This window comes from Macaca thibetana, chromosome 3 (assembly GCF_024542745.1).
Source record: "Macaca thibetana thibetana isolate TM-01 chromosome 3, ASM2454274v1, whole genome shotgun sequence".
Lineage (NCBI taxonomy): Eukaryota > Metazoa > Chordata > Mammalia > Primates > Cercopithecidae > Macaca > Macaca thibetana.
Genome location: NC_065580.1, coordinates 88,755,966 through 88,782,834, shown reverse-complemented (window position 1 = coordinate 88,782,834; position 26,869 = coordinate 88,755,966). Strand labels below are relative to the sequence as shown.

General features: G+C 35.3%; 1 protein-coding gene and 1 pseudogene across 8 annotated transcripts in view; one reads left to right on the top strand and one right to left on the bottom strand.

Moving 5' to 3' along the window:
- Positions 1 to 26,869, bottom strand: part of HDAC9 (histone deacetylase 9) — a 927,498-nt gene that overhangs the window by 796,318 nt on the left and 104,311 nt on the right. The gene's annotated exons all lie outside the window — the stretch shown is intronic.
- LOC126951854 (uncharacterized) lies at positions 25,938 to 26,034 on the top strand (annotated as a pseudogene).

Genomic DNA, 26,869 nt, shown 5'->3' with positions numbered 1-26,869 from the left:
ATTTTTGAAATGGGTCCTCCAGCCCCATTCAAGCCTTCAGAAAACAGCAGCTGCAGCCCACAGCTTGACTGCTAGTTTAGGAGAGACACAGCCAAATGGTCCAGTTAAACCTCTCCCAGATTTCTGACCCTCAGAAACTGTGTGAGAAAATTAATGTTTGCCATTTTAAGTTGTTAAATTTTAGGGTGATTGTTACATAGCTAAGCATGTTTCTCTATATTTTCCAAATATCCACAGATAGCATGTACTGCTTTTAAAATTAGAGAACAAACCGCCATTTTAAAACACTAGACATTGTCAATGCAATCCTAATACAGATTTTTAAGATTAATTCCAGTGTTTCCATTTGTCAAGCTAAATGTTTCCAAAGGATTCTCACAGAGATAGCATACCTGTGCTAGTCCAGCATACATATGCTAGTTAGTTCAACTCCAAATTAAATGTTCCAGTTACAGTAAATTAGCAAACTTTAAAAGTACCCAAAAAGCCCCTCTGAAAATAAAGAATAAGAGAAAATAAGAAAGCTAAATATTCAATGCAAATAGCTTTTTAAAAAGTGAACAAACTATATCTAAGAAAAGCAAGAGGAAAAAATAATAAAGATAAAAACAGTTATTAATTTCAAATAGTAAAATATTACATTCCAGTAAATAAAGCCAAAGGTATTTGGAGAAGGAAAGAAGAAGAGGAAAGCAAAAGGCAAATCTTAATATTCAAGAAAAAGATAAAATAATAAAGTAATAAAAGGGGGATGAAAAACACAGAAAAGAGTAAAATAATTATAAAGAATATTATGTATAGTTGGTTGTTAAAGAATGAATTTTAATAGTTCAATGAAATTAAAAGATCATCCCAGCTGAATAGAACATATAAACCCTAAGGAGACAAACAGTTCTAGAAGAAATTTAAGTAAACAACTATTGTCAAATAAACCTTACTGACTTTTTGTGTGGTTTCTTTCAAACATTGAAGGAATGGAAAAACATGGATTTTTTTTTTTTTTAAATCTGTTTTAGAACGTTACATTCTGCTAGCTGATATGGTAAGTCAATATGGTTAAAAAAAAAAAGTCCCTTCCTCAAGATACTTCACTGTCCTCCTTTGTAAAACTGTCATAATAACTACGCAAATTACAATATTATAGGTGGCAGTGTGCAACTTGTATAATCACAAGTGATGGGCCTAGTAACCCTGACACTAAAACCTGAAAACCAGCTGACAAAACAGAAAACTATCATTCCATATTACAAATACAGAGGCAAAAATTCTAGATGAAATATATTCCAAAGCCAACAGCATATTAAATAATAACAAAACATTTCCAATTGAGTTTACATCAGAAATCCCAGAATGGTTTAATACTAGGTAATCTAATAACGAAGTTATAACATCAATAGGTCAAAATATATTAAAACAGAAGCTATCCCTGACTGCTAAATAACATGTAGTCATCTCAAATACATGTCCATAGGCCTGGGTAGTTCCATAATATAATAAAGATTCCCTATCTTTAACTTAGAATGAGCACCTTATTAAACATTTAGCAGAGTTGTTTCCAACAAAGCCAGATGTACAGATGCCTATCACCAACATTAGGAAGAAATTGTGACATTCTTACCAATACAATAGAAAAATAACTAAAATTTTAAAATATTTGTGACGGCAGATTATGTATACTTATAATATTATCGATTATTTAATAAAAATAAGATATTTCAGTGAAATCCATGAATTTTAATGATATTTTGTTAAACTTTCAAAAATGCCAATAAGAACCATTGGAAAACTTTCTGGGAAAAGCTCCAACCAACCAACTAATCGATCAACCAATTAATCAATGTCTCTGTTCTATCTCTCAAACTCTGTCTCTGTCTCTGTCTCTCTCTCTCACACACACACACACACACACACACACATATGCAGGCACGCACACACACACATACATTTCATACTGCATACACCTAAAAATAAAATTATGGTATTTACTGAAAAAAGAAAGGAAGGGTGCCTTCTGAAGAGGTGCGAGACGAGAGAAGCCATAGTGAAGAAATGACACAACTTTAGAAAGCCATCATGCATATGAATATGATATACCAGATGAATGACTTCTCTCTTTATGAGAAATGTTTCAGAAATTGTCTAAATATGTATTTATATGATTGACAAAAACAGCTTGGAATATGCCAATGGTGCCCAAGGGTATATAACAAATATTTTCAGCCCAGTGCTTATCTCTTCTTCAGGAAGACTAGGCAAGAAAGACCCCCTATAGGATGAAGTAAATACGTTTTCCTTTCATCTCCTCTTTCCTTTGGAGTCACTAACTTCCAAAAGCCCCACTATTCAGGGACTACATTTTATGTCACAAGAGAGCAGTGCCCCCTTTTGGTGCCTAACGTCAAAAGTTCTTTGAGGGCAAGGACACAGTCACTTCTTCAGATCTTCAACACTGCCACATAAAATTATTCAAGCAAAGCAAACTATTAAGCTACCAATCCTTCATATGGTAAAAGAGGAAAAATTTACCCACATTAGCACAAACATGGATACATTTGGCAAAGATCACTTTTCATGTATCATTTTCTTTTCTTGAACACCAACTACAGGACCTTACATACTAACAGAAAACTGATGTATATTAATTGAGTGCATAGGCCTTGTTGGCTCATTCCAACACATACCTCTTGACATAAAGAAAGGACTGAGACTTTCTCTAGAACTAAAATTTCTATAATGTCTCTCATCTAATGATATCAAAATGCTTTTTTCAACTGGCCCACAGAGGTATCAGATTTCATGTGCAAATCTGGATCTTGCGTACAACTGTGTGAAATATGAAAAATTGGGTTGTTTGGATATAAAATTGTCTAATAGAATAGGGCAGAATAATCCATTTATTAGAAAGGAATGTTCTCTACCTGTTTCTCCCTTTCATTTCCAAGAAACAACAAATAGCATCAACTCTTCGCTAACAAACAGCATAAGCCCATTATCATATCATAGTACTTAAGTATAAACTGTTCTATTATTTTACGGTATCTTTCAAGAAGTACCATTTTATAGCTGCAAATGAAAATAATACCAACAGTATGCTCTTCCAAAATAGTCAAAAATAATAAGATCTTTTCCATGCCCCCATCTGTTTGCTTTGAGAGGACAGAATCATAACAAAGAGGTCTTTTTATAAACAACGCTTTGCTTTATTTCCTGCTGCCTATGGCAGAATTTGCAGGTATGCCCTGCTGCATTCACTAATGAATTTCTTTATCTCACTTTGTTGAATAAAAACATAAAGGTATTATTTTGCTTTTGTAAACGTTATACACATTATATATAAGTTTATATATAATGGCTATATTATATATAAGTTTCCTATGCTGTTTCATATCACATAAGTGCTTACCAATTTCTTCAATTACTACCCATCAGTGTAATTCTTAACTATATACTGGAAAAGCACCAAAGTGAGATTTTTCTCCAGCAGTATGAATTACTTTTAAAGCACATCAGTTATAATTCATCTAACAAGGTGGGATGAAAGAGATCAGACCCTTTCACATACAATCTGAGCTTAAAATAAATGTGAAGAACCAATACTGAAAATTCCTTGAAGTATACAAAGATGGCCAGAGGCATACATTTACCTCTGAAAAAGCAGCCCTAGTTAGGTCAAATGCCAATTTTCATAGCTTAACGGGTAGAATTAAAGATCCTGAGCCAGACACACCATTAAAACAAGAGTAGCTCCAAATTCTGGCTGTAATACTTTCTGTATGATGTTGAATAATCATCATTCTAGTGATAATTCTAGAATAATTATACTCTATTAATACAAAAATATTATATTAATAGTGACATCCTTATCTGCACAACAGAATAAAAATGTGTACCTTATAATACTATGTTGTAGTGAGGCTTAAATGCAATAATGTATAAAGTGTAAATGCAATAATGTATAAAGTGATTAGCATAGTTCCTGATAACAGTAAATAAACCTGTAGCTACTATTACAATGATGTTTATGTTCTAATATCACTTATCCTGGAAATGAAATACCCTCTCCCTTAAAATGGATAAGGAAAAAAACAACTGCTGGGTGATTACTAAACTTACAAAGCTGGAAGGCCTGGAATTATGGAAAAATTATGACTCAAGAGATCCTTCAAAGGTACTTTGCAATCTGTTACATGCTGCCTGGTAGACATGTCTCAAGAAATAAAGCACAGAGTATTTCAATGCCTGTAATGGGAAACCAGGGCTTAAATATGCTTTTCCAAGAAGTGGTGTCACCAGTGAAAATGGAAGAATTGATAGTTTCACATCTCCTAAAAGTAGGCTGTATCTGAGTTTAGGTCTTACAGTGTGAATAGCTTATATATTTAGTTTTGCTATTTTGTCTGAATAGGAGCTGAATAAAATTAGAATTCAGCCAATATCAGTGACTACATTTGCAGTCCTAGCTGATGAAAATCAGTCATGGCTACATCAGGCTAATAGAGAAAATTTCTTCTCAAAGAATATGATCATAAAAGTAAAATCCCAAGAACTACCACATTAATAAACATCTGTAAGCAAGCAATAATTCAGTAACTCTTATCATAGTTTATAGTAATTAGACATGGGTAGAAGATTGTTAAAAATTAGCTAAACCATCTTTCTACAAGTAAAGCAATGTAATTTCAAATATGAAAAATCCTGGTCTCTTATATATACATGAGGTTGTAAAGAAAACAATGGAGGGGGAGGTCACAAATACTGCTCATCATTCTCTAAATGCCAAATTGAAAAATTAATCACTGGCACACAATAACTCTTGAACAGTACTCTGTCCTATGAACAGATATTTCTGTAACCTGTTAAAAGTATTCTTTGTCTTGCCCTAGAGGGAAAATTTATTAAAATAAATTAACATTTTACTGGGTCTCTAATTGGAAGTGGCTGTTCTCAACAAACATGTTTATCAAACACTGTGACTGGCAAAATGTATTACTGTAGCTGTAGTTATCCAAATTACATGCTGTCTAAAGCAAAAAGGGCAAAAGCCATCTGGCTCATATAACTTGCATTTTCTAGACAGCTTGCAGCTGGTTCTGATTAAGCAGCATCTCAGAACTCCCAGAGATCTATTTTTATCCCTGGAAGTGTATTTTTAGGACTCACACATCCAAGGCACAGGGCATTTACATTAATAAATGAACAACCACTTTGATTAGGAAAAGGTTTATGTGACACTCTGGTTTAGTCTCCAGCTGCACAGATGGACTGCAAGTTGTATATGACAGTCTGAAACCCAATCTTTAGAACTTACCTCCTCTCTGGTCATTTTAGTATCTCAAGGGAGGAACACAGAAGAGATGCCTCCTCTGTCTTATGAAATAATCAAGGAAATATATCATCACAAGAAACTTCACTGCATTATCTTACCTATCCTAGGAGGTTGGTACAATTATCATCTCATTTTACAGATGAATAAACAAAGGTTTTGAAGGCTAAATAACATATTCAATGTAAATAGTCAGTGAATGATACAGCCAGGACTCACACCTGTATCTTTGATGATGCAACAAGAATTCACACCCGTATTTTCTAGCTACGGAGCCTGAGCTAATATTAACCACAAGATTATGCTGTCTCATCACAGACAGGGTTAATAGTGAATTTTAAAAATGTATTTTATTGTAAGAAAATGTAATAATATTATATGAGGTAAAGAGGTAATCATACATTTTGATGGAAGAAGCATATTAGAACATTCTAGAACTGAATAACAATACAGATTTGTATTAATAAATCTTACAATGATAAAAATGATAAAGAAGCTTTTTTCTTCTAATTTAAATCCCCATAGTTGTTTTATTCATCATCCTGTTTATCATCATCCTAATCATCAAATTGGAATGAAGTCAGACATGGGTGCTGGATAGAAACATGCAGAAAACATTCAGATAGCTATAAAGACATGGACATTCTAATTTTTATAAGCCTCTCCCCAAAGAAACACAATCAGTGAATCACTGAGCAAAGTGAACAAATCAATTTTTTAATAACTCAAGAATTCTCTTTATCCTTCATACTTTCCCCTTTGTTCACTCCACCATGATGGCCACTTGTCCCTCAAACTCCCACTCTCCCCTTCCCTCCAGAACTTCTGACATCCTCTTAAGCCTCCTCCTTACCCTTCCTTCTCAGCTACATGTCCTCACAGGAGGCTTTTCTCACTCCCTCCACATTATTTACTCTCACAACACTCTATATTCACCACAATAATCACAATGGACACAGCACATTTTTGCATTCTCAGAGCTTAGGGAAATGACCAGCACTCAAAAGTGTTTGCTGCATACATAACCACAAAAGTCATTCTATCCAGGCACAGATAAAGAATATGCGGTTTACCTAGTTATCTCCAGATTACAGTTTTCTTCTTGTTTGCCATCAATTAAGTGGATACTAGTGGATGTCTAGATAATTTTGTCATAAGAATCAAATCAAATGGCCATGGAATACTGTACAACAATCATTTTAGAAGGAAGTCATGAGTACATAGACTTCTTTAGAAGCAAGTCTTTTCACATGCAAGGACAAAAGCTCAAATCAATTCAGATATCCTTGACATTGGCCTTCTCTCACTGTACCACAGCATTATCAAGCTCAAAATAAACAACACCAGAAGTTCACCTACTATGTGCTATATTTAAATCCAAGAAATACCCTCAGGGCCTAAATATTCTAATTTGTGTTTAAGCTCAGATTTGTTGAAACTGTAGGTAAGTGGGCTTCTACAATGAGCAGATCTTCATACAAGCACAAAGGTATGGAAGCACAGCTCAATAAGAACTTTGTAAAACAACAGGTGAAATGCTGCTGATTAGTCATTGATGGGATTCCTGAATCACTAATCCAAAACTGACATTTTCTCTTTTTATTATTAGATATTCTCATTCCACAACTACAATCCCATGCTTCTGAGTTTCCAGGGAACTTTATACATCTTGGCTGGTAAGTATGTGCATACATTTTAAGTAACTGCGGTCATATTTATCATCATGACTCCAAAGGAAAGGCCATCCTGTACAAAAACGTCCTACCCTTGACGTCATTGCTACACTCCCCCTACAAATAAATACCTTCTGATGATAAAAACAGATAATAATGAATGGTTGCCAAGTTTCCTCTCCTCCGGACTGTCATGGAAGATTAAGTGTTAAAATGATGAACTTGGCTATAAATAAAAGGGATTATTTCATTACAAATAAATAAAATTTGTCATTTTATAACATAAGAAACTACTTCCTGCCCAAATTTAGAAGTAGAAGAAAGAGAACTTCTATCTAATATCCTACCTTGAACTGAAAATTACTTAGCCATATTAACTTGGCTTTCATTCCACATAATATAGCAAGTCCCTAAACACAAAAACAATACTTCTCTGATTCTGGAAGTCTATGTGTCACAGAGTGCAAACTGAGAAAAGGAAGTAACTGGTTTTAAAATAGGCTTGGTAAGTGACTTAATTACATTATAATGAACTCTTCTCAACATACTTTTAGTTCTAAAGGTAAAATGTGGGTTATATTTGAAAAATATAAAAAGTTATGGAACAAGCTGATTTACTCTAAATTGTCTGAAATAGGAAACCCTCTTAACTGGAACTTACGTTCTTCATTAGAAAAGTGTTAAATATCCAAAGCCGATGATGCTAATAAGCAACTTATTGAATTTGAATTTTTGAAAATTAACAATCTAATTATAAATTCAAAGTTTCCCCATTAGACTACAAATATTTTGAGAGCCACATCTATGTCTTGCCTTATTTAAGGTTATATCACAGAATACCACAGAGTATCTGGATTATACTAGGTGCCCAATAAATGCCCAATGAACAAGACAACATTTTAAAGAATTCCTACTATGTGCTTCACTTTCTTCACTATTTCAGAAAAAAAGGTATACAGAATGCATTGTTTGTAGTTGTCCTGAGCAGTCAAAAAGAAAACTAATGTCAGTGTTAAAATAAAGTATCTGCTCTTGGCTGGGCGCAGTGGCTCACGCCTGTCATCCCAACACTTTGGGAGGCCGAGGAGGGCGGATCACGAAGTCAGGAGATGGAGACCATCCTGGCTAACACGGTGAAACCCCATCTCTACTAAAAATACAAAAAATTAGCCGGGCGTGGTGGCGGGCACCAGTACTCCCAGCTACTCTGGAGGCTGAGGCAGGAGAATGGCTTGAACCTGGGAGGCAGAGCTTGCAGTGAGCCAAGATAGCACCACTGCACTCCAGCCTGGGCGACAGAGTGAGACTCTGTCTCCAAAAAAAAAAAAAAAAATTTACCTGCTCTTTTACCTTAAGACATTCTGCTTTTTTATTAAGCTCCAACCACTCTAATTTCAATAAAGGAAAATTTGATCTGTCTCATCTCAAAACTGTTGAACAATCAACAACAATTCAATCTGCATCTCAATGATCTAATTCCACAATTTTGCCCAGATAACAGTAGCAGTCTTAGATTTCATAAAAGATCACAGTTCACACCAGAGTAATTAATAATCAAAGAGAAGAGTGTATCTTAAGTAAAAGTCAGAAGTGCTTAGCAAGAGACATGGCTATAGAAAGAACACTGGCTTCAAGCATCAAGATGGGTTTGAGCCAAAATTTAGCACTTACTAGCAATGTGATCTGGGCTTCTCTCTCCCTGGGGCTTATTAGCAGTGTCCTATATTAAATGGGGACCATAAAGCATTTACCTCATGGGTTTATTATGGAAAATAATATGTGATAAGATATGAAAAATCTCTTGGCATAGTGACTGTTATATAAGCGGGTGATCAATAAAGTTTTGTTGAATCAGAATGTAAAAGTTCACAAAACTAGAAAAGTCACTAGCCCTTTCCATTAAAATGTCTATGACTACAATGGTTTATGGAGATACAGACCAAAAGGCCTACAGGAATTTAGAAATGACATAATAAATAAACAAAATAAAATTTGAAAAAGGTAAAGCTGCTGAACAAGGTATGTTGACAAATTACTTTTGTTTATTCAATGAATTAGGACTTAACTCAGGGACAATTAAGTTGTATATAACAAAATATTAAATGCAAAAAATGCATATATGAGTAAGGCAGGAGTCTTTTCCTGACTCAGTAACATTTCAAAACTCTTAGACTTATGAGCCACATAAATTATGTGGTATCTTCCAGTCTCTCCCTATTATTCATTTTCCTCACGCTAATTTAATTTTCATTATTTAGCTTCCTTTCCTTCTCACTGACAGCTAGATCAAATTTTTCTTTAAATTTTTTTCTATATCTTATCAATGATAACTTTGTTTACAATTTAAAATATGTACATGCCAGGCAGTGACTCAGGCCCATAATCACACACTTTGGGAGGTAGAGGCAGGTGGATCGCTTCAGTCCAAGTGTTGGAGACCAGCCTGGCCAACATGGTGAAACCCAGTCTCTACAAAAAATATAAAAATTAGCCGGGCGTGGTGGTGCAAACCTGTAGTCTCAGCTACTAAGGAGCCTGAGGTAGTAGAATCGCTTGAGCCCCGGAGTTAGTTGGAGCTGCCTAAGCCTTGTTCATGCCACTATACTACAGCCTGGATGACAGAGCGAGACCCTGTCTCAAAAAAAAAGAGTATTCTCAGACATTTTGGATACAAATAACTAGGTCCATCCCATAAATTAAAATTAGCTTCAGATTAGGGGAGTGGTTTTGCTTGTTGCAGGTGATGTTAAGGGAGTAGTGGTAGCTAAGATGAGTAAGAAAACGTGAAAGGTGGTCATCTGGGTAACTATAAGCATTTGAATTTGTCTCTCAAACAGAAAAACTGAACAGGCTAGTATGAAATCACCCACAGTTAAGCTAGTTCTTTGAAAGGAAAGTACTACTAAGCATACGTATGAGAAATTTATTTTAGAAATTGGAGATCCACATAGCTGTGCTGCTCCTAAGGAGCATGAAAGCAATTTGCTTTTAAAAATAACATAAATAGGCCGAGCACAGTGGCTCACACCTGTAATCCCAGCACTTTCGGAGGCCGAGGTGGGTGGATCACCTGAGGTCGGGAGTTCGAGACCAGCCTGACCAACATGGAGAAACCCCCATCTCTACCAAAAATACAAAATTAGCCCGGTGTGGTGGCACATGCCTGTAATCCCAGCTACTCAGGAGGCTGAGGCAGGAGAATTGCTTGAACCTGGAGGCGGAGGTTGCGGTGAGCCAAGATTGCGCCACTGCACTCCAGTCTGGGCAACAAGAGCAAAACTCACTCTCAAAAATAAATAAATAAATAAACATAATGAATAAATAATTACGAGAAAGTGTGTGTTTCTGTATGCATGCACACGTGTGTGGCAAAAGACATGGCATCTATATCTATCCTTCTATGCCACAGCACTCTTTTTGTTTTGGCTACTAGAAAGCTCAAATCACAAAAAACAACAACAGTGACTCCTTGGGCAGATAAGGTGAGAGGATAGCTAGAGCGCAGGCGTTCAAGGCTGCTGTGAGCTACGATTGCACCACTACACTCCATCCTGGATGATAGAGTGAGAGCCTATCTTTATTAAAAATAAATAAATAAAAATAATGAATCAAAACAAAATTGCATGGATCCTAAAATACTTATTTTCTTGTTTCCAGTTAGGACTTTCTACTTATTTATACTTTTCCAGATAATGCACCTTTTCTTCTACATACATTTTATTATTATTAAGTTGAATATGTTCTTATAAGATATTTCAAATCAGGGCAAGCTGCAGTGGCTCATGCCTGTAATCCCAGCACTCTGGGAGGCCGAGGCAAGCAGATTGCTTTGAGTTCCGGAGTTTGAGACCACCCTGGGCAACATGGCAAAAACTCATCTCAAAAAAAAAAAAAATATTCCCCAGCTACTTGGGAGACTGGGGCTGGAGAATCACTTGAACCTAGGAGGCAGGGGTTGCTGTGAGCCAAAATGGCACCACTGCACTCAGCCTGGTATCCAAGTGAGAACCTATCTCAAAAGACAAAAAAAAAAAAAAAAAAGATATCTCAAATCATTTTTTGAATGAGGCAATACACAATTGAAATAAGACAAACATATTTGCATGGAAACAGTTTTAACCACCCCTTCAAAAGCCCCGAAACCAGTACATGTATGGAAATTTACATAAATCTATGGGCAAAACAGCCTGTTACTGGCCACAGTTCAGGCGATCATGTCAAAAAAGTTTGTTTTAAAGAAATTAAAAATTCCCAGTCTCCAAAAGTTGTGAGATGCTCTACCCACAGTACCCCAGGAGCAGAAAGCAGCCACATTTCAGATTTACCATTTCTAGACAGTCCCAATCCTTAGCTATCTTCTTCAGTGACTACTCTTTCCATGGTAGCCCCAGTCACTTTCACATATACTATGGAAGAACTACAATAGGAAGCAGCTTTATTTGAAGTTGAGGAAAAAACCTTGGATCTGATCCAAACTGAGGAGAATGCAGTACATGATTTACTGGTTTTCTATGGGACATTTGACAACCCTGAGGAGTTTGTCATCGTTGAAAGGATACCACAGGCACTGCTGGCAGTACCTATGTGGAATAAGCATGGATGTTTGTTCACTGTGGGGTTGAGATACCTTTTTCAAATTATGATTGTTAGTATAAAGAAAAGCTGAGGAAAAGAGTTCTTATAAATTTGGTAACATCATATTAAATGGAATAAGAAAGGTTCTCATTTCTTTACTGTGGTTTAAGCATACAGTGTTTGTATGATTAAAAAGAAATTCCTCAGAATTGTGATTTTAGTAATTTTTTATGTAAAAATGTATAAGAGGAAAAACTTATTAAGTTAAGATTAAATTGGATTGTTTCTTCTGAATAATCTAACAAACTGAATAATCTAACAAATGTATGAGTAACTGAATTGTAAGACAGAAAGAACTATGTATAAAAAATAACATTTTTAGACTTTAAAAGATCTTGCCAAATATTTGTTGTCACTATGCTTTATAACATGACACTAAAGAGTTTAAGGGCATAAGTCATTAATCTAACCTATTAATGGCCAGAATTTTGTGTTTGCCACAATGGTTGTATTGCCATTCTTGTTGTTTTTCATAGGCTATGAGTGTGTTCTAGATCTAAAGACTGACCTGTTCAAATGTCGTATTCCATTTTCGACAGCACATTCTCCATTTTGCATTAAGCAATGGAGTACAGTGGAAAGGGAATAAGAACACCAATTATTCTAGACAGTTTAGTTGAAGATAATAGTTTCTTTGCAAGATTTAGAGTCATTATGGGCTTTGATTTTGTTTTCACTGGGATACAGGATCTTACAATAGCCTAATTGTGACAAAATTAGTTTCTGAAAGTGTTAAAAATTTCTAAAATAAATGTTTAAGTATAAACCTAAACAAAAATAAATAAATAAATAAATTGATAACTGGTATGGCATCCTACCTAGCACATTATGCCCTCCCCTAACCCATCATCTACCAATCCCTTTGAGGGGCACGTCACCTATGCACATTGAAAACACCAGGTATGTGTCTGCCTGAAGGGTTTCACCTTGCTCTTCTTTTACCTAGAATGCTTATTTCCCAGATATCCAGATGACTTGCCCCTCATCTCCTTCAGGTATTTGCCCAAATGCCATCTCCTCAGTGATGGCATCCCTGGACACCTCACCCTCTCTATTCCCCTTCTCTGCCTTATTTTACTCCATAACACTTATTGACATATAACATTATATCTTTCTTATTTTATTTTTAGTCTCTTCTCCAGAAAACAATCTCCACAAAAACAGAGATGCTATTTTGTTCATTTTTGCATCCTCAGCATTTAAAATAATGCTTGGCTCAGAGTAAGCTCTTAATAAATACGTGTTTATTGAGTGGTTGTAGAAAACTTAAATGTTCTTTGTGTTCATTTAAGCCAATGGTGATTGAAAAGTATATGGTTCAAAAAAAGACTATAACCCATCCAGCTGTTCATCAAAAGGAAAACTGATATATATTCCCTTATGTACAATGGAAGATTACTCATCAATAAAAAGGAATTAACTCCTGATTAAAAAAAAAAAAAAAAAGAAATAAGATAAACATTTGTACTAAATTTTTTTTTAAAATTTATTTATTATTATTATACTTTAAGTTGTAGGGTACATGTGCATAACGTGCAGGTTTGTTACATATGTATACTTGTGCCATGTTGGTGTGCTGCACCCATCAACTCGTCATTTACATCAGGTATAACTCCCTATGCAATCCCTCCCCCCTCCCAGCTCCCCATGATAGGCCCCGGTGTGTGATGTTCCCCTTCCTGAGTCCAAGTGATCTCATTGTTCAGTTCCCACCTATGAGTGTGGTTTTCTGTTCTTGTGATAGTTTGCTAAGAATAATTCAGTTGCTGCCACTCCTCGTCCTGCACTTAAACTAACTTTAAAGGCTTAGAACTTGAATTACCAACACAATTTCTGTGTGTCCTCAAAAAGCATTATGCAACCCTCCAAAAAGTGAATTTTTTAAGGGCCATCCATTTATTTAAGTCAATGGCCCTGTGTATACCCGTATTATTATTATTATTATTTTTTTTTTTTTTTTTTTTTTTTTTTTTTGAGACGGAGTCTTGCTCTGTCGCCCAGGCTGGAGTGCAGTGGCCGGATCTCAGCTCACTGCAAGCTCTGCCTCCCGGGTTCACGCCATTCTCCTGCCTCAGCCTCCCGAGTAGCTGGGACTACAGGCGCCCGTCACCTCGCCCGGCTAGTTTTTTGTATTTTTTAGTAGAGATGGGGTTTCACCATGTTAGCCAGGATGGTCTCGATCTCCTGACCTTGTGATCCACCCGTCTCGGCCTCCCAAAGTGCTGGGATTACAGGCTTGAGCCACCGCACCCGGCCCTATTTTTTTATGATTCACATAGGAAACAAACTCATTATTCTTTAATTTCCTGCAACCACAAGAATAATCAAGTAATTGAAAGGCTGAATTTCTCTGGGAATATTCACCCTCCCCCACACCCCCACCTTTTATTTTGTATAATGGAATCCTGGCCAAGGATCTTGTATATACAAAGAATTACACAGAAGAGAAAGTCCAAAGACAATCTTCCACTGGGATTTATTTACGTCACTGAGGCCCTGCTTACTCCTGACCTAATTCATAAATACAAACATATTTTTAAATAATATACAGTTTAGAAACTGGAATAATGAAATAAACTTTATTCTGTATTTTAATAGTCAGGTTTATACAACTGATATGAGCAGAATTCCAGAAATGATTACTATTTGATGTGCATTTAAGTTTTATTTTCCAAAACTCCTTAATGCCTTTAATCCCCTCCTTGTTACCAATTAACAGCTGCAATGATAGAAATTACAATTAACATTCCAAAACTGATCATCAGTCACAGGTTTCCATGACTATAAAACACAGATTGTTTTCCGTAGTTCCAATCAGGTTTTCATAAAAATATAGCTTTCTTGGCACACAGATTTTTCATTGGCCTATCATTCATTTCAAAAATAACTATTCAAAATTTTAACTATTAAAAGTTACTATTCAAAAAATAATCTCAATGACATTTCTACATTGTATTTGTGCGCAGTATTTCTTATCAAATCCCAAAGGCATTACCAAGGAATGTTTGAGACCCCACACTCAATAAAGAAAGATAAAAAAGTATGGGCTCCGATTTTCCCTGTGAATGTTAAACCCAAGATATAGGCTTCTTTAAAGAAATAAATCAACACTGAATTACCTATAGACTGTCACAAATAATATCCATAAGATGCATATGTTTAACATGAAATGTTTCTAACCAGTATTTAACATTAAGGAAAACTACATAATTTAATTAGAAAATTAAAAAGATGAAACAAACAATAACCCTGAAGGAGAAGATTATAGGATTTTGAAATATCACATTTTTCTATGTTATTTTGTAGATATAATAAATTAGCAATTTAGGTGATAACCAAACTTTCATTAGAACTAGAAAATATAGGGGAAAAAGGTAAAAATATACTATCACCTTGGTGCTATCAGTGCTTTGTTCATCTCTCCATTCTGGGTTTGTAGCATTATGGTATAATTACATTTTTACATGTCTGTTTTTCCAGCAAGACTCTGATTACTATGAGTGGAGAAACCGTGTAATTTTAATTTCCATATTCACACTTTGTGACACAGGAGAAGCTCAATGTTTTTGGAAAAGAAGACCTGAATCTACTAGATTTAAAGTATATTATCAAGCATTAATAATATAAAGAATTAAATTTTAAAAATATTTTTTATATATAATTTGAAATAGATCAGTGAATAAAAAATAAACCCAGTAAAATATCTAATTACATGTTATGATGTAATAATATGACAAAGGGGAAATTTAAAACAACTGGGGAGGAGAAGACAGAAAGCTATGTAATCAGTGAGGCTGACATAACTGGCTAGTAATTTGAGGAAAAAAAATGGATCAAAATTTATGGCATACACTATCATTATAATACTAATGTCTCTAACTCCCTATGGGTATTTGTGCATATATGTATCTGCGGGTTTATAAACACACACACATATATAAATTAGTTCATCAAACATCAGCATAAAATAGAAGTGAGTTTTTATAAAATGACAAATTTTTAAACCTAGAGTCAATAAAAGAAACAAAATAATATAACTTTTATAACAGTTTGAGCTTTAACACTAAGAAAAGTAATAGTCATGGTAAAATAAAAAAAACAACATATTGCAGAAATATGTTTATCAATCACAAGAGATAAAATGTTGATTTTTATGTTACATACAGCGGATAAACAACCTGACAGAAAAACAGAAAATCTAGAAGAAAAATACCTCAAAAACATGGACATGCACAACAGGAAATTAAATTATTAAGGACACATGAAGAAAAAAAGAACACACACGCTTTTTATTTACCAAAGCAAGGCAAATTGAAATAACACTGAAGTTCCACTTTGTATTTATTGAATAAATACAAAAATAAATTTAAAAAAGCATTATCCATCACTGTTCAGAGTCTCAAAAAGTGAAACTGAAAAACCCATATATTATTGTTAACAATTTATATATTTATATTAGAAAGCAATTTGGCAAAGCACTTCAAAAGCCATTTGTTAAAATCTACATCCTTTGACCCATAAAGATATGCAAAGCCTTTAACCTAATAATACCAGGCCAGAAATTTTAAACTGAGTAAATAACTCCAAAAAAAAAAAAAGGCAGATTCAAATAGATGTCTGTGGTGCCATAATTTGTAATAGCAAAACTTTGTAAATCTGTCTGTAACACCATATGAATGATTAAGTAAACTACAGATTATCAAACAACCACTCCTGAAAGAATATCATAAAGTCATAAATATAAAGGAATATCATAAACAGAAAAAATATACATTATTTTTAAAATTTTCACTACTACTAATTTTTTTTTTTACCCTTTCCCACTAATGTAGGTCCCTCTTTGTTTCTCTGACCAATAGTAGCCCATTGATATGTAATTAGGAAAAGCAAGATGGTTACAGTCAGCTTTTGTTTATATTCACCATGTGGACACATGCTTTAGTATGTATGAGCTTTCAAAACTTTGATGGATAGGTTTGGAGAAAAGGCAGGCTATCCCCTATATCTCTATAACATTACCTCCAAAAATCAGTGCTCCTTCTATTTTTACTTTCATTAAATGTAAACAAAAGGAGAAAATTTGTTCTGCCACAATCACAGGTGTTCACACAACTCTACCAGATCAGCCACTGTGTTGAGACACAACTGGTGTACCAGAAACAAAGTAGGAAGTCGTGTGTGGGAGGAAAGAAAACTAAAAGTTGTTAAACATATTTCTTTGGGCATTCAACATAATCTGTTTTTCTAATTATTTCCCTGGCATTTATGCAGCTCAGTTAATTATTATACAAACTAAAGTAAAACTTTAGGTTCCCCCAAAACTTTTCCTTCACTATTCTTTTCATGATGAAATTTGCCTACCCACATATACCACATACATATAAATGCATTATATGATGAAATCTTCTACTTGGAATAGTATGCCTCTGGGTCTTATATTATCCTACATTTCTCCAAAATACCAAACCATTTTATGCTTCCTAAGATCTGTCAATAACTGGAAGACTACTTCCTCATTATTTCCCTTCTAATTGGAGCAACTGTGAAAACTGCACAAAATAATTTAAAAATCAAAATGCCAAAATCAGTGCCAATAATGAAGACAATTACACAGTTTGGCTCTGGAAAACAAAGTGCCTGAAATCCTCATATTTCAGGTAGACTATCAAAGAAGCCAGGTTATTTATTAATATTAAATTATACAAAATTAAGGCTCACAATATTTTAATGCACGGTTCACCTTTTAAAATATCAGCCAGGAACACCTCAGAAAATATCTTTTTAGTCTATTTATCCTAAATAATAGTGTACTGAGAGAAACACTTGAAAATACAGAGGAAACTTGATCTATTCACCCAAATAGGCACGTGAGGACTGTTTAACAGCTCACATTTATAAAGCATATATAACGTTCAGACACTCGTTTAAACTGCTTTACATGTATTCATCCATTTAATCCTCACAAGAACTTTCGAGGTAGATATCTTAATTAGTATGCCCATCGTGCAGATGAACAAACTGAAACAAAGGAATAAAGAGCTGAGTTTCAACCCAGGCAAATGGCTCCTGAGCCCATGACAGCCACTTGAGCATCATTCCATATGTACCGTGACAACTTCTATGCTATTCCCTGTATGCCCTCTCTCAGGTTCCACTATAACAGATACTTGATATGCCACGAAGCAAAAGCATTATGGTGATTCAAGAGCAGTCTGCTAAGCTGCTCACGCACAAAGAATTCATTTTAATAATCATGATTTCAACTCCAAGTATGCTGCTGGAACACCTTAAATCTTAGCATCTTAAATCGCAATACATAAACTCTTAAATCTACTAGTCTGCAACTCTGTATCTTTTTCTCTAAATGACCTGCAACCTACTAAAAGGAAGTGAAACCTGTAAGCATAAAAACAGTGAAGGAGAAGTTATGAGGATCAAGAATATTAGAATTGTAAATTACTTTTCATTTACCTCTGAATTAAGTACAAGTGTCTGTGCAACATGCTCCACAAGGCAAGAAATCTGAAGGAAAAAAATTCCTTAATATGAAGAAAACTTAAATATTATCTGGGCTCTCATAAGTAAGTATCTTGAAAGCTAATGTGGAAGATTTTAAAAAAAGAGATAATCATTGGAAAAATATCTGGAAAAAAATGAAATAGTGAAACCTAGTAGAAACCTACCTACATGGGTCAACTAAAATTTCCAAGAGAGTTCTGTGATCTGAAATTTTACTTAATTCAAAATCACAGGAAAATGAAAGCAAAACATAATCATGTGAATTCCCCTATAGATGGCTGAGAATATATTAATCAAAATACAATGGTGGGTGCTGGCAGAGGTCTAGAGCTTAAACAAAGATGGTAAACAGAGAGGTAAAAGTCTTCCCCAACTTTTTCTTCTTAAAAATGTGAGAAGAACAATGGCCGGGTCAGGAGAGAACAGGAAAAATTATTCATCTTCCATTACTGGGAAGTATTCTGAGCACATTCCCATGGTGCCATCTCTTATTACCAGCTACTTAATTCTTCATTTATTTTCTTCTATTGTAAATAATCAGTTGCCTAGGCTGATTTTGCCACCTTTGTTTTTTCAACTCTATTCAGGAGGATAATGGGAAAATAACTCATCTTGCAAGGAAAAGAGATATGATAATATTGGTTTCAGAATACCAGTGTGAAACAGGAATGCTAAAGCAAGAGAAAAGAAGGAAAGAGAAAGACACTCACCAGAAGGTGAGCCATTGAAGGACGCTGCTTTCCATGAGTGGGTATGGACTGCTCTACTTGGCCAGACTTGAGAAAGAAGCCCTTCCCTTAGCAGGACGTCCTTGGCTCCCGAAGTCTCTCAGAGGTGCTGCTCAGCTAGTCCTCTCTTAGGGTAGGCCCTACAGATGAGGGCTGGACCAGGAACGTGCAGTTGCACACTTCTCTATGAGAGTGGCTAAGCTCAATAGGGGACTGTTAAAGGCATAAGAAGCTGGCTTCTGCCTTGGGTCCACTATGTGTTCTAAAATATAACACTGTTTATAATAAAGCTATTATTTTGATCTCTTTCTTATTCCTATATTTATTTCTTAGTGACTCAGAATACAAAGAGAATGGTATCATAGATACCCTAGAATCCTAACAAAAGTAAAACTAATTTGTTGGCTGGTTTCCCAAATTAATATGCCCATGGGGAGCTACATTTAAAAAGCTTTAAGGAAAAGAGGAAAACTACCCAGAGGTAAAAAATCTGAGACTGGGAATGGGGAACGGATCTTTCAGCAGCCGGATAGCTTGCAGAGACCCGTTCTGTTGCAAGGCGGACGTGAGTTCCATCCTAACAGTGCCGTAGCTTCCTGTGAGAACTAAGGAACTGGGCCTGGCTCCCCTTATGTGTAAAATGAGGAGGCTGTACCAAACCATTTCTAGGGCACCTACAGGCTCCAGCATTCTATGATGGTATAACTAAAATTAACTAGCTTTGGCAGCACCTTCAAAGTGAAAAATGAAAACGCACATCAGTCCCACATCACAAGACTGAAGTCAGCCAAGAGCCAGAGCCATCTCACTTTAAGAAAGAAGAAAAAGCTGTTGATCTGCAATAAGTTTAGAAATTGCTGAGGAGGGAAAAAATTATAATAAGGAATTAAAATAGGGCATTGACCTCTGTGAAAGAGACCTCTGAGAAAAATAAGTGCTGGGCTAAAGGAAAAGTGGCTTCTCTTTGTATTATTTTTCAGATAGATATGTCCTTAGAAATATCATTAATAATATTGAACCCCCAACTGCTCGATGGTGTTAGTCTACTACCAAACCCCAATAAAGTCCCATATTAGCTTGCAGATGAATTACAGCTTTTAGGGTTTATCTGGAATCCAATGTGATACTATAGATTGGTTGGGCCAAACTCCTCAGAAAATGCCAAGAAACATTAGAGCCAGGCCAAAAAGTACTGAAACATTCCACTGACACAGAACCCACAAGTCAACATGAAGCTTTCACTAGAAGATACAGCCTTTGAGTGAAGTTTTCCAGGGATCCAGCCAAAACTCATAGAATATTGAAAAAACCTCTCAAATCTAAAATGGCTCCAAATGGAAGTTTATATGAGAGGGGAATTATGCATGGAAATTTATCATTCACAATCAGTGGATTCAACTACTGATCCAATTACATTAGAGGATTTTAATTCTTCTTGGAAATTCATTACAAATTACAGGTAACTCCAGTCTGAACAGAACTAAAATTTCTGTGTATTTTTAAACAAGTCAATTGTTTCAAAGAGATAAGTACATTATTTCCAGCAGACAGATAATTGTTTTCTTGTTCAATTGCATTACGTTTGTGTATCCAGGTATAAAATGTTACAAATGGAAAATTACTAAGAAGCAAAGTAGTCATTAGTGTGACTTATAAATGGAACAAAGTTGTCACAAAAGTTTTACTCTTTGCTTTTTTATGTTTCTGAATATATACATCTTATTATTTTTTCTATTTCTCTCTGTTTTTTGTTTTAGAGACAGGGTCTCACTCTGTCACCCAAGCTGGAGGGCAGTGGTGTGATCATAGCTCACTGCAGCCTCAAATTCCTGGGCTTAAGCAATCCTCCCTCCCATCTCAGCCTCCTGAGTGGTAGGACTACAGATGTGCACACTAAGCAAGATCTTTTATTTTTTTTTAGATACATGACCTCACTATGTTGTCCAGGCTGGTCTTGAAACCATGGGCTCAAGCAGCCCTCCTGCCTCAGCCTTCCAAAGTGTTGGGACTTCAGCATGCCACCACACCCAACTAATTTTTTTATATCTGGTAAAGAGAGGTCGCACTATGTTTCCCAGGCTGCTTGCAAACTCCCGGCCTCAAGCAATCCTTCTACTATGGCCTACCAAAGGACTAGGATTATACGCATGAGCCACTACACCCACCCCATTTTAATCTCTTATCTATCAGATTGCAGGGCAAACAATAACAGCAGATCCCTGGGTTCATATAACCAGACGTTATATTATACAAATGGAACTAAGAAGTCAGCTGATCAACATGAATGGCTAAATGCCTGCTATATAAATATAAACAAAAATAAAATGAATCCAAGGATAAATTATTAAACTTCACAAGAAATCCAGAAAGTGGGATCTGTGGAAAATAAAAATAAATAATTTTAAATTATATCTACTGTAAATCAACAATACTTCTAGCTTTACTCTGTAGACAGAAGAATTGTATCTGAAAAGCCTATGTGTGATTTTTGCTGTGACACTCTTCCCCAAGAAAATTCTTAACTGTTAGTTGTCCTCAATAAAGAAGCTCTAAAGCAAATTAAAAACAACAACCAAAAAAAAAAAAGAAAAAAGAAAAAAACCTTAAATGGTAAAAAGCAAAATCAGCACTGTGGTAGTTCAAGGCAGAAGATTGTTTCCTGATGGAAATTTTACACTGTAGGTGATAAATGACAAAGAATGGTCATGGAGAGTACCCATGCATACCAGAAAATGAGAAGACAATTATAATGTTAACTAATATCTAAAACAATGCATGACCCTGGGCGCATAATAAGTTCTATTTGATTAAAAAAAAAATAGGTTGGTTGTTAGTGCTAGTAGTTTAACGCCTTTGAATTAAAGTTTATGACATCTATTCCTGTTTGATAGTTTCTATGTCAAATACATTATATCAACACACATGCACGTTTTTAAAATAGAGTTCATATTTTCTCCAAACTACTTTTGGAAATTCACCATATTTCAAATTGTACAATTAGGAAAAAAGTTAACCATCTATAATTTAACCATCACATATTGATCAAATACCCAAAACTGACATTGGATATAACGCAGAAAATTGTGCTATTAAAAACAGAAAGTATTCTTCCAGAAATTAAAAATGGATATTGTGAGGTTGTATGATATTAACACATCTAGAAACATACGAGGAGATGCAAGACAATTTCGAATAAAGTATGGAAAACACAGGACCATTTGAGCCACTGATTCTTCCCTAAATTACATAATCAACTCTACAAGAAGATTTTAGAGTTGGAATATTTGTAATAGAATCAAATTTCCATAAGAACCAAAATTTCTTTATGGTGTTGATATTTAAAGAAAAATGCTGCTTATATTTTTTTCATTTTTACAGTTATATTAATTTAATGCTATATAAAGTAGGGTTAGGTCCTCTATAAGAGATTTTCTTTTAAAAATCACACCTTTAATATTTTGCGAAGAAAATTTTTAGCCCAAAGCTGCTTCTAGACAAGATTATGTGTTTTGATTTATTTAATATATTACAATACTTTGATATTAAATTAATAAAACATCCAAAAAAGGGGTATAAAAGATGATTTGCTATAATGTTTATTTTCTGAAGTTACTCAAGGCAATTTTTGCAGCTCAGAACAATTTTCAGCCTATAGATATTTTTCTCCGTAACTTTTGAGTTGTAAGGAATCCTAGAAATTCTTAATCCAATCTCCTCATTTTTTGAAAAAGGAAGTCAAAATCCTAGGAACTAAAATGTCAAACTTCAGTCTCTATATCTAAGTGCAAAATCAAGATTATAGCAAATAAATCCTAACTCCTGGTTCAGTTTTCCTTTAAAAAGGCTTTGTCTCAAGTAGAACATGAAGAAAAAACAGAGATCTCAAATATCTGAAGTACAACATTTAAAGCTAGGGAAAGAGGACTGAGTAAATTGTTGGCCTCATAGAACTTACATTCTGGTGCAGGAGGTTGACAAATCAATGTCAAGAGAGCTCTGTCACCAAATGATATTTTTACACACTGGCTCGTCTTTCTCCTCTAGCCCCACAATTTCCACCTAAAGAACCTCAGTCAAATCCTTGCCTATGCTTGTCTCTCTCATTCCTCTGCGAACTCTGTTCTGTCACGTAACTTCTTTTACCCTACTTGTAGATGATTCCCAGATGCAACATGCAGCCTCACCCACACAAGCTACCTCACTACAGCTGCTTACAGCAATTTCACTTGAATCTCTAATATCACTTCAGAGTCAACAGAATCAAAAGCAAATATATTTTCCTTCAAAATCGACTGCCCTTTTCAATTTCTCCATTCCTATTCCTAAGTAATTGTTAATTCCTTTCTCACCTCCTGTGGCTCCCATATCTAGTCAGTCTCCACATACTACGGGTATTAGTCAGGGTTCTCCAGAGAGAGAGAGAGAGAAAGGGAGACTGATTATAAGGAATTGGCTCACATGATTAAGGGGTCTGACAAGTCCAAAAGCTGCAGAGCTGATTTCCCAGTTTTGAGCCAGAAGCCAGAAGGCTACTGCAGAACCAGTAAGGGTCAATGTCGCAGTTTAAAGGCTGTCAGGCAGAAGAATTCTCCCTTACGTAAGGGAGGTCAGCCTTTTGCTCTATTCAGGCCTTCAACTAACTGCATGAGGCCCATCCCCATTACAGGGGGCAATCTGCTGTACTCAGTCTACTGATTTAAATGTTAATCTCATCTAAAATCACCCTCACAGGATCATCCTAAGTAATGTTAGACCAAATATCTGGGCAATCTGTAGCCCAGTCCAGTTGACACAAGAAATTAACTATCACACTATGGTTTTACTTTTCAAAAGTTTCACACCCTTTTCTCCAGTCTCATTACTGACTTCTCAGTTCAGGTCCTTATGATGTAAAACAACTCAGCTCCACATCCCTACACCCTTTAGTTCAGGCATCACTGGGTATGCTGTGGACACATTTATTTTCGGAAATGTTTTTATCTCACCATCCCTGTTCTACTCCTTAACTTATAATGACACCTTGCTCTGAATAGATTCAATTCTTATTATTATTATATATTGCTTTTTATAATCCAGCACCATTTGGCCTACTGACCTTTTTCTTTCATCATCTCATAATTCAGAACTTCCATTATAACTTGCCAATAGCGTAAATATCTTGTTCAGCTACCAATGCCAATTTGCTTCTCAACATACTCCCTTCTCTGAAAGCATTGTACACTCTTCTTTGCCTACGCCATCCCAATCTCATCCATTTGCCCAGCTTCGTCTGAAACTTTACCTCCTTTTTGAACTTTCTCCATGCTCCAAACCATATATATCATTTAATTTCCTAATCTTCATGTGCACATAAACTAAACAAAATCACTCTTCCTCTACACTATTCTGTCTTGCACTCTAATTTATTAAGATTGTACATCCCTCTTTCTCCTGTCTCCAGTCTTACCCCACTGCCTCCAAATGTACACCTTCTATTTATCTTGGGCTGAAAAGTCTTGAATCTATATGTGCCAGGCACTGTGCAAGGCAATGGATATATAAAGAGGTATTACTCTCAAGAAACATGCAGTCTTATGTAAGAGATGGATAAATATTCAAATAATTATGGAGGAATGTGATGCATGCTAAAACAGTAGTAAACACAAAGCTTCAAAGGAATATAGAGAATATAACAGAGGGGGAAAATAGGTTATCCAGGTAAAATGATGTTGTAGAGGATAAATTAACAGGAGGAAAGCAGAAAAAGGCATTTCAAGTATTGAGAATAACCGATGCAAAGGAACAGGGATGATGATGAACATAATATACGTGTTCACACTATGATGAAACATTTACACACAATGGCAAACATATTGAGTATAAAGAATGAGAGCCCATATACAATATGGCTGCAAAAAAGAGGATTAAATTCATCAAAAAATGACAGGTGCAGAACCCCAGAAGCAAAAATGTCTGTAACAGTGAAAATGCTAAGTCCACGACTTGAGTAGGGCTGAGGAGAAGCAGGCCCGGCTGGAACATTGAGCCAAACCACTCCTGACCAAGGACAGTGGAACCCTCTAGAGTACAGGTGAAATTGTGTTTGTCCCTTATCACTGATCCTAAAGAACAAAAGATTTTTCAGAAATTGTTTGGCAACAAACCTCAACTCATCTGGCAGCAAAAACTGACCTACACAGATGTGAGGCTATTTAATGTTTTTATTTATCTCATTTAAGATTAAGATCTTTGAATTTAACTGCAGAAATATTATTTTTTTTATTATAGGGAATCATCCCAGACTCCATTAAAGGTGATAGGTAATATGGGGGTATATGGTCGTTTTGAAAACCTAATACATTTTTAATATCATACTAGCTTTTTAAAATCTGATAAATTCTTGATTCCAAAATGCACCTCAACTGGGGTTTTAGATAAAAATATGGGAACCTCAGGGTTTGAGGTTCCACAGAATTTGTCAGATATCCAAAGAGGTCTGTTGCCCAGAAAAAGTTTCAGAGTCTATGAGCGATCCATTTAGAATTGCTGTTTCAGATAGAAAATAAGTTTTCAGTGTCCCATACTTCCTATTATTGACAGCTTTTATGACCAGTGGCAAAGTTTATTTTATTTAAATAATATTAGTTAAAAACAAAAACTGGCAATCATGAACTCTTAAATCAACCTTCCTTCCTTATAATGCCAAGAACATCTCACACACACACACACACACACACACACACACAAACTATAAAGCAAAATTCTCTTTGCCTCCTATAACCTTAATAGATAATTTCCTGGAATTGTCTATTCAAATAGAAAATTAATTTCCATGCACAGCTGGAAATATCACATTGGCAAGCAAGGAAAACATCAAACACTAGTAGATTAAATAACAAGTGGAAGAACTATAAAGACTAAACAAAACAGAATTTGCTCAATAAGATGGTCATATGAGAACAGCTGTTTGCCTGTTTATTTAATGTATGAATACATCTTTAAAATGAAGTTGCAATCATCATGGCAGCACTGGATCCAGAGAAATAATTAAGGGATTCGACCATTCAAGAAATGTTACTAATGTTGTGGGAAAAAAGAGAAGTTTAGCATCTCCCTTGTTAAGAATGGATGGAAGAGGCCATCGGGCGTAGTTTCACAGCACTTACCATGTTTTTTTTCGGTTTGGGATAAGGGGAAATTTCTGGAGATGGACAGTGGTGAGGGTGGCAAATGGTGTGAATGTACTTAATGCCACTAAAGTGCATACTCAAAATGTGTTAAAATGGTAAAATTTAACCACAATGAAAATGATTAATTTCAATAAGATAGAAAAAAGGTCTTATATATCAATAACAAAATAGAACAGTCTAAAAGAAAAATAACCGAAGGACACAAACAGAAATTCCAAACAGGGGAAGAAAATCCTACAGAGATATGGAAAAATGTTCAAAACTACTAATAATCAAGAATGCAAGTAAAAATGACTACAAAATAGCATGTTTAACTATTTAATTAGCAAAGATTTAAAAGATTGTTTATAAAGTTAATAAAGAAGCAGTTTTTCTAGACCCACTAATAAGATTAGGCTGTGCTTATACATCTCCTTTCTTTGGCTTGGACCTACATCATGGGTGTCCCTTTCTGCAGTGACAGCCATCAAGAAAAATCAGGCTCAAGGTACCATTTGGGACTATTCCCTGATGCTGTAACTGCTTCAAGCAATAAGTTACATGGCCAATACTCAATTAAGAAGCAAAGTAAAAACAGAATAATATGCTTTGCACAAACACTTTAAAAACAAAAAAAGAGAGAAAACAGAACACCACCTACAGGAACTGCCAGGCAGAAAGGCAAACGAGAAGCATAACAAGGTGGGAAATACAAAACCTCACATGGTGAGGCAGCCCCCTTGGCCCTGCTGCCTCGATTCTCAGGTAGTCAGAGAAAAACACACACACACACACATCAGCTCGTAGAGCAGAACTGACACTGTATAAATAGCAACAAGGAGA